This window comes from Rhipicephalus microplus, unplaced genomic scaffold, assembly GCF_043290135.1.
Source record: "Rhipicephalus microplus isolate Deutch F79 unplaced genomic scaffold, USDA_Rmic scaffold_602, whole genome shotgun sequence".
Lineage (NCBI taxonomy): Eukaryota > Metazoa > Arthropoda > Arachnida > Ixodida > Ixodidae > Rhipicephalus > Rhipicephalus microplus.
In genome coordinates, this window is record NW_027465161.1 from 17,501 (window position 1) to 27,500 (window position 10,000).

The 10,000-nt window shown below is 60.4% G+C and overlaps 1 non-coding gene across 1 annotated transcript; it reads right to left on the reverse strand.

Annotated features, from left to right (window-relative positions):
- Nucleotides 1–847: 847 nt before the first annotated feature.
- LOC142795285 (small subunit ribosomal RNA) lies at nucleotides 848–2,662 on the reverse strand. Its single transcript, XR_012892918.1, has one exon. It is a non-coding gene; the product is annotated as a small subunit ribosomal RNA (ribosomal RNA).
- Nucleotides 2,663–10,000: the final 7,338 nt, after the last annotated feature.

The following is a 10,000-nucleotide window of genomic DNA, read 5'->3' on the forward strand; positions in this document are numbered from 1 at the left end:
CTCGGCAGCAAGCAAAACGCCTGGCAACGTCGACGCTCCCCTAACCGCGATCTCGCACCGTGTTTCGTGTGGCGAATTCAAAAGCCGGCCGGCGCTGCTGCAACCATTACGGTCGGTACGCATACGCCGCGGAGGGCGGGACGGTCATCGGAGCGTGCGGTTCCTCCATCGAGTACTGCGCACCTCGGCCGTCGCATCGCCGTGCCATGACCGGCCGCGCGTCAACGCGAACCGGTGCCAGCGAGATCCCTCGCCTGCAAGAACCGACCGGCAGCCTCCGTCACCCGAGGACGCGGAGGCGCTTGCCGCGGACGGCGGGACGGTATGCACTGGTGCACAGCGGACCCGTCACATCGCCAGTTCCTTGACCGACCGCCGACGCTTGTGCCGTTCCTCTCGTACTTGGCAGTCGCCGCGCGATTGTCGGGTCTCGTTCTTGCACGCTCGAACGGTCGGGAGGGCACTCGGCTGGCGTTTCGGGAACGCGCAGCCTCGCCTTCTACCGACGTAACCACGACTCGCCGTTCGCGCTCCGCCGCTCCTGTTTACAGTACTAGGCGGTCCCGCAGCGGTCGGGTCGCGCATTTCGAGCGCTTCGAGCCACGGTGCAGTGGCGGGTCGAAAGCCGACCTATGAGTGCGTTGCGCCGTTTGTACCCGCGTCCGCCACCTGGCCGACCGTCCAAGGTCGCGGTGTTGGCGTCCGCTGGGCGCAACAATTTGTCACGGGGTGCCGCTCCACATTCAGGCAGCCCCGTGGGGAAAAGCCGACCCCGCGTCCAAACGGGGTCAGCGGCAGAAAGTGTCGGGCGCAGACGCAGCTGAGGCGCTCACCCTTCACAATCCGTTAATGATCCTTCCGCAGGTTCACCTACGGAAACCTTGTTACGACTTTTACTTCCTCTAAATGATCAAGTTTGGTCATCTTTCCAACAGACCGGCGCAACCGAAAGGCCGCGCCGGACATCGGTCCGAAGACCTCACTAAATCATTCAATCGGTAGTAGCGACGGGCGGTGTGTACAAAGGGCAGGGACGTAATCAACGCGAGCTTATGACTCGCGCTTACTGGGAATTCCTCGTTCAAGGGGAACAATTGCAAGCCCCTATCCCAATCACGAAAGAAGTTCCACGGGTTACCCAGTCTTTTCAGACAGGGATAAAGACACGCTGCTTCCTTCAGTGTAGCGCGCGTGCGGCCCCGGACATCTAAGGGCATCACAGACCTGTTATTGCTCTGTTTCGTGCGGCTAGGAGCCGCTTGTCCCTCTAAGAAGGTTGTAAGGTGCTGGGAACCCCGCACCTATTTAATAGGCTAGAGTCTCGTTCGTTATCGGAATTAACCAGACAAATCGCTCCACCAACTAAGAACGGCCATGCACCACCATCCACCGAATCAAGAAAGAGCTCTCAATCTGTCAATCCTCCCAGTGTCCGGGCCGGGTAAGTTTTCCCGTGTTGAGTCAAATTAAGCCGCAGGCTCCACTCCTGGTGGTGCCCTTCCGTCAATTCCTTTAAGTTTCAGCTTTGCAACCATACTTCCCCCGGAACCCAAATACTTTGGTTTCCCGGAAGCTGCCCGCCGAGTCATTTGAGTAACTCAGGCGGATCGCTGGTTGGCATCGTTTATGGTCAGAACTAGGGCGGTATCTGATCGCCTTCGAACCTCTGACTTTCGTTCTTGATCAATGAAAACATTCTTGGCAAATGCTTTCGCAGTAGTTCGTCTTGCGACGGTCCAAGAATTTCACCTCTAGCGCCGCAATACGAATGCCCCCGTCCGTCCCTCTTAATCATTACCTCGTATTCCAAAAACCAACAGAACAGAAACGAGGTCTTGTTCTATTATTCCATGCAAGTTTATTCAGGCGACTCGCCTGCGTTGAGCACTCTAATTTTTTCAAAGTAAAAGCACCGGCCATCTCGAGGCACACAATGAAGTGCACCAAGAAAGAACCGGCATGATGTTCAGTCCGAGCCGTCGCATCGGGTAGATGCACTACTCGTCTGGAACTGAGATCCAACTACGAGCTTTTTAACCGCAGCAGCTTTAGTATACGCTATTGGAGCTGGAATTACCGCGGCTGCTGGCACCAGACTTGCCCTCCAATTGATCCTCGTTAAAGGATTTAGAGTGTACTCATTTCAATTACGGGGCCTCAAAAGAGTCCCGTATTGTTATTTTTCGTCACTACCTCCCCGTGCCGGGAGTGGGTAATTTGCGCGCCTGCTGCCTTCCTTGGATGTGGTAGCCGTTTCTCAGGCTCCCTCTCCGGAATCGAACCCTGATTCTCCGTTACCCGTAACAACCATGGTAAGCAAGTAACCTACCATCGAAAGTTGATAAGGCAGACACTTGAAAGAAACGTCGCCGGCTCGTGGCCATGCGATCAGCACAAAGTTATCCAGAGTCACCACACAATACGGGCCGAAACCCGATCGATCTTGGTCTAATAAAAGCACCCGTTACCCAAAGGGCTCCAGGCTCACTGCATGTATTAGCTCTAGAATTGCCACAGTTATCCAAGTAGGAAGAAACGATCTAAGGAACCATAACTGATTTAATGAGCCATTCGCGGTTTCGCCTTATTTCGGCATGTACTTAGACATGCATGGCTTAATCTTTGAGACAAGCATATGATTACTGGCAGGATCAACCAGGTAATCGTTCGACTGCGCGTCCGTCCTCGCCCTCGGCGGGCCGGACGCAGTCTGTGTGCGGCGGAGGCCACCTTCAGGCGCCCCAACACGCTTATTTTGCACTCCGAGATGACGGCGTTCGAGCTCGCTACGGCACAACCTTCCCGAAAGACGAGTGGGAGCCGTGCGGCAAGAAGCACGTTCATGCTCGCTCTTTTTCGTTGCATCGACTCGGTCGCGCCGTGCGGGTTGCCCAAGCCCGCTGCACTGTCGGTGGACCGGCCGGAACTAGCAACGGAGCCGAGACTGCAAAGCCGCCAGACGACGGGTCACGCCCGCGTCTTCGGCGCTTTCGCATCTGAATCGCCCGAGGACGACACGGAACACACCTCGATATCGTGGTAAAACGGCACCGTCCGACAACCAGCCCCTAACGCATCAAGCGGATGAGGCTGCAGACGACTGCCGTGGATTCCCCTGGAGCAGACCCGAGGACACGCTTGACGAGGCCGAAGCCCGCCGCATATCAGACACCCGGTCGCTTTCGCGTACGCCGCTCACGAGAACCCCCACATAATAGCAGCGATAAGTACCCAGACCTCCTTGGGCCCTAATACGAGCGTACTCGAGAAAATTTCACCGCGGGTGTGCCCCGAAACGTGTGGCATGTTGAGCGTGCCACAAGTCTACGTCGCTCTCAAACCCGCCGAGGTCGTAGAATTTGCGACCCTACTCACGAAATTCCCACCGAGGATACGGCCGCAAACGTACCGCACCTTGGGTAGGCCACGAGTTTGTGCAACACTACGCTGACGGCACAGCACCGAGGTCGTGCGCGCACGCACGGGAAAATTCCGCCGCGGTTTCTGCCGAAAACGTGAGGCACCACGACTCTCCGCAAGTTCGCGTCGACTGCGAAAGACCGAAGTCGTGAACGACGTGTCCGCTACTCGCCGCCGACACGCTGGACACCAAACGTACAACGACTCGACGGCGTCGTAGAGGCCCACGACGCGGTTTTCCTTAACGACGTCTCGGCGTGGCACCGACAGGTTAGAACGGCCGACCAACGTTCCCTGTCCGCCGTTCGGCTCAGTCGAAGGGCTCGGCGACTTCGGCAACGCTGCGAAGCCGCACGGTGACGCACGCCATGTCCCCATTTTTTTTTTTCTTTCTGCGTCTGCCGGGGTGCCCCTATAATAGCAGCGATAAGCACCCAGACCGCCGTGGGTCGCTCGCCCCGGCTGACGTGGTTTTTCGTACTCCTGCGGCGGTCGCCGTCAAGCACGTCCAAATACGCTACTTTCGTGGGCGCATTCACGCTCTTTCGCTTCGCCGGAGTGCCAGCACTCACTCTGCCAAAAACGGCGAACATCCGAGCGGCGGTTCCCACTTTTGCGTCGGCGTCGCAAACCCCGCCCCGGCAGACGAGGTTTGCCGTACTCGTGCGACGGTGGCCGGCGGGCACGTCGAAAGACGCCGATATCGTGCGCGAATTGGCGCACCTTGGCTTCACCGGAGTGCCGCCACTGACTCCTCCAAAAACGGCGAAGATCCGAGCGGCGCTTCCCACTTTCGCATCGGCGTCCCGAACTCCGCCCCGGCTGACGCGGTTTACCGTACTCGTGCGACGGTCGCCGGCGAGCACGTGGAAAGACGCCGATATCGTGCCCGAATCGGCTCCGTTCGGCTTCGCCGGAGTGCCAGCACTGGCTCGGCGAAAGACGACGAACATCCGAGCGACGGTTCTCACTATTGCGTACGCGTCGCAAACCCCGCCCCGGCAGACGCACTTTGCCGTACTCGTGCGACGGTCGCCGGCGAGCACGTAGAAAGACGCCGATATCGTGCCGGAATCGGCCCCGTTTGGCTTCGCCGGAGTGCCAGCACTCACTCGGCCACAAACGGCGAACATCCGAGCGGCGGTTCCCACTTAGCCGTCGGCGTCCCGAACTCCGCCCCGGCAGACGCGGTTGCCGAGCTCGTGCGACTAGCGACCGCGAAGCCGTCTCGCGACGCCGCTTTCGTGCGCGGCTCCCACTGCGACCTGGGTCACCCGAGGTCGACGAGCAAAAAAGAATGTCGAAAAAAATTTTTTTTTTTTTTGCGTCTGCCGGGGTGCCCCTATAATAGCAGCGATAAGCACCCAGACCGCCATGGGTCGCTCGCCCCGGCTGACGTGGTTTTTCGTTTTCCTGCGGTGGTCGTCGTCAAGCACGTCCAAACACGCCACTTTCGTGGGCGCATTCGCGCTCTTTCGCTTCGCCGGAGTGCCAGCACTCACTCTGCCAAAAACGGCGAACATCCGAGCGGCGGTTCCCACTTTTGCGTCGGCGTCGCAAACCCCGCCCCGGCAGACGAGGTTTGCCGTACTCGTGCGACGGTGGCCGGCGGGCACGTCGAAAGACGCCGATATCGTGCGCGAATTGGCGCACCTTGGCTTCACCGGAGTGCCGCCACTGACTCCTCCAAAAACGGCGAAGATCCGAGCGGCGCTTCCCACTTTCGCATCGGCGTCCCGAACTCCGCCCCGGCTGACGCGGTTTACCGTACTCGTGCGACGGTCGCCGGCGAGCACGTGGAAAGACGCCGATATCGTGCCCGAATCGGCTCCGTTCGGCTTCGCCGGATTGCCAGCACTGGCTCGGCGAAAGACGACGAACATCCGAGCGACGGTTCTCACTATTGCGTACGCGTCGCAAACCCCGCCCCGGCAGACGCACTTTGCCGTACTCGTGCGACGGTCGCCGGCGAGCACGTAGAAAGACGCCGATATCGTGCCGGAATCGGCCCCGTTTGGCTTCGCCGGAGTGCCAGCACTCACTCGGCCACAAACGGCGAACATCCGAGCGGCGGTTCCCACTTAGCCGTCGGCGTCCCGAACTCCGCCCCGGCAGACGCGGTTGCCGAGCTCGTGCGACTAGCGACCGCGAAGCCGTCTCGCGACGCCGCTTTCGTGCGCGGCTCCCACTGCGACCTGGGTCACCCGAGGTCGACGAGCAAAAAAGAATGTCGAAAAAAATTTTTTTTTTTTTTTTGCGTCTGCCGGGGTGCCCCTATAATAGCAGCGATAAGCACCCAGACCGCCATGGGTCGCTCGCCCCGGCTGACGTGGTTTTTCGTTTTCCTGCGGTGGTCGTCGTCAAGCACGTCCAAACACGCCACTTTCGTGGGCGCATTCGCGCTCTTTCGCTTCGCCGGAGTGCCAGCACTCACTCTGCCAAAAACGGCGAACATCCTAGTGGCGGTTCCCACTTTTGCGTCGGCGTCGCCAACCCCGCCCCGGCATACGCGGTTTGCCGTACTCGTGCGGCGGTGGCCGGCGGGCACGTCGAAAGACACCGATATCGTGCGCGAGTCGATGCTTCTTGGTCTCGCAGGAGGGCCGCCACTCACTCCTGCAAAAACGGCGAAGATCCGAGCGGCGCTTCCCACTTTTTCGTCGGCGTCGCAAACCTCGCCCCGGCAGACGCGCTTTGCCGTACTCGTGCGACGGTCGCCGGCGAGCACGTCGAAATACGCCGATATCGTGCCCGAATCGGCCCCGTTTCGCTTCGCCGGAGTGCCAGCACTCGCTCGGCCAAAGACGACGAACATCCGAGCGACGGTTCCCACTATTGCGTACGCGTCGCGAACCCCGCCCCGGCAGACGCGGTTTGCCGTACTCGTGCGGCGGTGGCCGGCGGGCACGTCGAAAGACGCCGATATCGTGCACGAATTGGCGCTCCTTGGCTTCACCGGAGTGCCAGCACTCACTCGGCCAAAAACGGCGAACATCCGAGCAGCGGTACCCACTTAGCCGTCGGCATCCCGAACTCCGCGCCGGCTGACGCGGTTGCCGAGCTCGTGCGACTAGCGACCGCGAACGCGTCTCGCGACGCCGCTTTCGTGCGCGGCTCCCATTGCGACCTGGGTTACCCGAGCTCGACCAGCAAAAAAGAAGGCCGAAAATTTTTTTTTTTTTTTCTGCGTCTGCCGGGGTGCCCCTATAATAGCAGCGATAAGCACCCAGACCGCCGTGTGTCGCTCGCCCCGGCTGACGTGGTTTTTCGTACTCCTGCAGCGGTCGCCGTCACGCACGTCCAAATACGCCACTTTCGTGGGCGCATTCGCGCTCTTTCGCGTCGCCGGAGTGCCAGCACTCACTCTGCCAAAAACGGCCAACATCCGAGCGGCGGTTCCCACTTTTGCGTCGGCGTCGTAAACCCCGCCCCGGCAGACGCGGTTTGCCCTACTCGTGCGACGGTCGCCGGCGAGCGCGTCGAAAGACGCCGATATCGTGCGCTAATTGGCGCTCCCTGGCTTCTCCGGAGTGCCGCCACTCACTCCTCCAAAAACGGCGAAGATCCGAGCGGCGTTCTCCACTTTCGCATCGGCGTCCCGAACTCCGCCCGGGCTGACGCGGTTTACCGTACTCGTGCGACGGTCGCCGGCGGGCACGTCGAAAGACGCCGATATCGTGCCGTAATCGGCCCCGTTTGGCTTCGCCCGTGTGCCAGCACTCACTCGGCCAAAAACGGCGAACATCCGAGCAGCGTTTCCCACTTTCGCATCGGCGTCCCGAAGCCCGCCCCGGCAGACGCGGTTTGCCCTACTCGAGCGACGGTCGCCGGCGATCACGTCGAAAGGCGCCGAATTCGTGCACGAATCGATGCTTCTTGGTCTCGCAGGAGGGCCGCCACTCACTCCTGCAAAAACGGCGAAGATCCGAGTTGCGCTTCCCACTTTTTCGTCGGCGTCCCGAACTACGCCCCGGCTGACGCGGTTTACCGTACTCGTGCGACGGTCGCCGGCGGGCACTTCAAAATACGCCGATTTCGTGGGCGCATTCACGCTGTTTCGCTTCCCCGGAGTGCCAACACTCACTCTGCCGAAAGCGGCGATCATCCGAGCGGCGGTTCCCACTTTTGCGTCGGCTTCGCAAACGGCGCCCCGGCAGACGCGCTCGTGCGACGTACTCGTGCGACGGTCGCCGGCGAGCACGTCGAAAGACGCCGATATCGTGCTCGAATCGACCCCGTTTCGCTTCGCCGGAGTGCTGCCAGTCACGGCGCAGAAAACGGCGAACAAGTGTTTTTTTTTTTTTTTTCCTAGAATTTGTGTTATAGAAGGCACATTTGATATCGGACGATAATTTTCAACTTTATCACGCGCACCGATTTTCGTGTAGAGGTTTGCAAGTTTATGGGAATTTCTCCACTTGGAATAATGCGATTTAGTAGTACTACGAGAACTTCATGGATGTACTCAAGGGTACGGGGCAAGTCAGTTACGTCAACACCTGCAGATTTTTTACACTTCAAACTGAAAATTGTTGGTTGTGAGTCCTCGTGTGATATTAAAGGCCGATTCGCTAACACATAGAACAAAGAAAGAAAGGAAGAAAAAACGCCCGCGCTCGCTCAAGAAACCTGGGTTCGCAACAAGTGGCAACAACAAGCAACCGAGCGAGTGCGCCAAAACCCGTGGCGGCCGAACAAACGCGAAGTCCCAACCGCGTCAGCCGGGGCGGCACGGGACAGGAAAAATCACTTCAGCCGGGGCGGCGGGGCACCGAATAAACCTCGTCACCTCGTCGCAGGATAAAAGAGGAAACAAAAAGTCTAAACAGCGTCTGCTGGAGCGAATGCGTAATAAAACAACAACAACAACAAAAAAAAAAAACACCCGCGCTCAAGAAGTCTGCAATCACCACAAAAGGCGACTGTGACCGAGCAGCGTCAGCCGGGGCCGTGCGGAAACGGAAAAACCGCGACTACCGGGGCGTCGAGGCACCGAAAAATCCACTTCAGCCGCGGCGAAAAAAAAAAACAAAAAGAAAGACGGAGGGGGGGGGGGGGGAACCACGTCTGCCGGGGCGAAGGAAAAAAAAAAAACGCGTCTGCCGGGGCGAGCCCGGGTGCGGCACCACCGGGAAAACTGTGGCAAACAGACATGGCGATCGAGTGAGTGGGCCGCCAGCCAGGCTCAGCCAAAAAGTGCAAAGTCCGAACTGCGTCAGCCGGGGCGGCAAAAACCACGTCAGCCGGGGCGGCGCAAAAAACCGCGTCTGCCGGGGCGGCACGAAACCGCGTCAGCCGGGGCGGCGCGAAAACTGCGTCAGCCGGGGCGAAAGAAAAAAAAAAAAAAACGCGTCTGCCGGGGCGAGCCCGGGTGCGGCACCACCGGGAAAACTGTGGCAAACAGACATGGCGATCGAGTGAGTGGGCCGCCAGCCAGGCACAGCCGAAAAGTGCAAAGTCCGAACCGTGTCAGCCGGGGCGGCAAAAAACCGCGTCAGCCGGGGCGGCGCAAAAAACCGCGTCTGCCGGGGCGGCACGAAACCGCGTCTGCCGGGGCGGCGCGAAAACTGCGTCAGCCGGGGCGAGCCCGGGTGCGGCACCACCGGGAAAACTGTGGCAAACAGACATGGCGATCGAGTGAGTGGGCCGCCAGCCAGGCTCAGCCAAAAAGTGCCAAGTCCGAACTGCGTCAGCCGGGGCGGCAAAAAACCGCGTCAGCCGGGGCGGCGCAAAAAACCGCGTCTGCCGGGGCGGCGCGAAAACCGCGTCTGCCGGGGCGGCGCGAAAACTGCGTCAGCCGGGGCGAAAGAAAAAAAAAAACGCGTCTGCCGGGGCGAGCCCGGGTGCGGCACCACCGGGAAAACTGTGGCAAACAGACATGGCGATCGAGTGAGTGGGCCGCCAGCAAGGCTCAGCCAAAAAGTGCTAAGTCCGAACTGCGTCAGCTGGGGCGGCAAAAAACCGCGTCTGCCGGGGCGGCACGAAACCGCGTCAGCCGGGGCGGCGCGAAAACCGCGTCTGCCGGGGCGGCACGAAACCGCGTCAGCCGGGGCGGCGCGAAAACTGCGTCAGCCGGGGCGAGCCCGGGTGCGGCACCACCGGGAAAACTGTGGCAAACAGACATGGCGATCGAGTGAGTGGGCCGCCAGCCAGGCACAGCCGAAAAGTGCTAAGTCCGAACTGCGTCAGCCGGGGCGGCAAAAACCGCGTCAGCCGGGGCGGCGCGAAAACCGCGTCTGCCGGGGCGGCACGAAACCGCGTCAGCCGGGGCGGCGCGAAAACTGCGTCAGCCGGGGCGAGCCCGGGTGCGGCACCACCGGGAAAACTGTGGCTAACAGACATGGCGATCGAGTGAGTGGGCCACCAGCCAGGCTCAGCCAAAAAGTGCTAAGTCCGAACTGCGTCAGCCGGGGCGGCAAAAACCGCGTCAGCCGGGGCGGCGCAAAAAACCGCGTCTGCCGGGGCGGCACGAAACCGCGTCAGCCGGGGCGGCGCGAAAACTGCGTCAGCCGGGGCGAAAGAAAAAAAAAAAACGCGTCTGCCGGGGCGAGCCCGGGTGCGGCACCACCGGGAAAACTGT